Below are 2,765 nucleotides of genomic sequence, written 5' to 3'. Positions count from 1 at the left end.
AATTAAGGATAATAAAATAAAACAAGCAATTACAGTCATTAGAATAGGTTAAACAAATAAAAATAAACAGTATAATACTATGACAATAACCAAAGCAAATTGCAACATTATTAAACCAAAATTGTCTTAGCGCCGTAGCCACTCTGAGAAATAATTAAATACTTTTATGATCGGTCCGTGTTGGAGGTCCAAACTCATTGGCGTCCTTATCCGCACCTCTTGGTACCACGGATTTCGCCGTTGATGGGTTAGACTAGCCGAACTACGATCTGGCCTTTCCGACCCTGAACGTATCTAGCCCCGCGAGACCGTTTACTTTTCATCACTCTCTTTTAGTTTCTGAACTTCCGGCCTTGGGGGCTCAGTTATCCTCACCTTTTGAGACAAGGTGAGACCCAGTCGGGAACTCTGTTGAAAATCCAACAACTCCCTGGTTTTTTTTCGAACCAGATCAAGTGGTTCGTGATTTTGGTCACCTTTCACCCAATCGGTGACCTAGTTTCCAAATTCACTGTATGGATTCCTCCAATCACGACCATAGCGTCCTGGCGCTCATGGTGATAACTTTGTTCCCACCGTCGGTGAAACACAAAGTGTTCACCGTTGCATTCCTCATAAATCTTCGGTTAAAATATTGTCAAATCTGGCGCCAACAAGACGCCACCCATACATTACACTATAAATATGACACTTTAAGAAATACTGTACAATAGATAAATTCTCCGAACTTGGTAATTGGCAACCCTCAATTCGGACCGATAATAAAAATAGTGGAGCTGGGGAAAAAGAGAGGCAGGGTTCGCGAATCCCAAAAGCGAGAGAACGGTAAAGAGAGAAAACAACGGAGGGGGAACTAAGGATAACAAGGATTCCCAGGACACCCCCTTCCCGTGACCCTAGCGTCACCTTTGACAGACGAGAGCGGTCCACTTTGAAGAAGGCAGAGAGCTTCTCGCGAACCCCCCCGGCAACGATGACCAGCATCGTGAGCCGGGACGACCCAGAAAAACCCCATCTATCAATAAGAAGAACGCAGGGTTGAATTCGAAATGACGTGGGAAAGTAAATGTTTTGAAAACTTTTAATGATGTGAAAAATATCTGGGGAACTACGAAACAAAATTATATTTAAAGACCTGGCTAAAATTGGTTGCTACAGCTTGATTGTCCATTTGGAGTTGGATACGGTTGTCTGCGGTCATAGGAAAAACAGATTTACATTCTTTTACTATTCGTTGAATAAAAATCACTTCTTTTGTTACTTCCACCGCAGCAATCAGTTCTGCTTCCATAGTTGATAAAGCTGTTATCGACTGTTTTGCCGATCTCCATGCAGGGAACACTTAACAGAGGGAAAGGCAGCACAACGTTAAAAACCCGGCTGAATTTTCCCTCTCCCGCTTCGCCAAATATCAGGCTCTGTATCGTAAAGCGCAGGCGCGAGTGACGTACTGCACCACGTGTTAAGTGTTCCCTGCTCTCCATGTGGAAGGATTAAGTCCGGCATTGTTAGCGCTGTCAAAATTGTCAGCAATCACAATCCCCTTGAGAACCGCGAATGGGGTGACTGTCCCTATCATTATAAGTACGTAACTGGGCGAAAACTCGGAACAACTCCTTCTGCGTTGAGTTTGCAAGTTCTTTCCCTACTGGTTTAAGGGGTTTTCCCCCGAGCTCTTCAGTTTCCCCTTCCATAAAAACTTGTTGAGGTTAACGGTAATAGTTGGTGTAGGGAGCTGTTGGCTCGCGTGGCATGCAGGGCTTGCCACCACCCTCCTACGCATTGTAACCCGACCACCTGAATTAAAGGCTTCAAAAGTCGCTTGATGACTTAGGCCTAAGGTGGTGCCTTGGGTATTAGCCTAGCTGATTGTTAAATATTTTTTATTCTAAAATAAATATTATTAAAGATATTACACTTACGTCGTTAGTACACGAACGACTAGTTTCGCACTCTACTCACAAGGAGACGACCCGAGGTGTAACGCACCGATTTGGTTCAAACTCGGGGGTTTGGTAAACGCTCATGTAACTTGAAACACTCTAAAGGGAAATGTCTCCATAGGCAACCGTTTTGCCATGGCAACCAAAAATGTTTTTGACAATACAAAATGGAAATTTTCCTATTGAATAGAAACGAGCGAGAAGATATTTTCGGACGCTTTCCGCCGGGTCATTGCCTTTTAGTCGGTTAAGTGTTCCCTGCTCCATGCAAGTGGTGTTTCTCCAAACACGATAATATACCCTGATGTCGATTTACGTGTTTCAATATCAGCCGCCCACGATGCGTCGCTATATACTGTGATGTCTTTCGCAACAGTTTTTCTTATCCATAGTGCCTTCATAGAGGAACTATCCCCAGGAGAGACTGACGAGATACGCGCCGTGCACTAATTCAGCGGCCGGGGTTTCGAAGTGCCTTTCCCCTTTTTTAAGCCCCTCTAAGAGTGGAGAGAGCATTTCAAGGTCTTCCCTTCTCGCACTGCGCATGCTCATTGACCACGGTGGAATTTTCCCAGCGCCTTCTTAAAATTTACTGTTCCTCATGCTGTAGATAATTCATTCATTGGCTAGCTTTATTTGAAAAATGGTTCTCATAAAAAAAATTGTTATAGTACTTGTACTAGTACTTTAAAAATTGATGTTAGATCCAATTTAAAATTCTACCCATTTCCAAAGTCAAAAACACAATTAAACCGTTGCAAACAATGGCTAGAAGCTTGTTCAAGAAGCGATTTGTCTCCTGACGTATATCTTTCAAATAAA

This window comes from Leiobunum rupestre, chromosome 1, assembly GCF_980474605.1.
Source record: "Leiobunum rupestre chromosome 1, qqLeiRupe1.1.hap1, whole genome shotgun sequence".
Classification (NCBI taxonomy): Eukaryota; Metazoa; Arthropoda; class Arachnida; order Opiliones; family Sclerosomatidae; genus Leiobunum; species Leiobunum rupestre.
Note: the sequence above shows the minus strand (reverse complement) of the source record.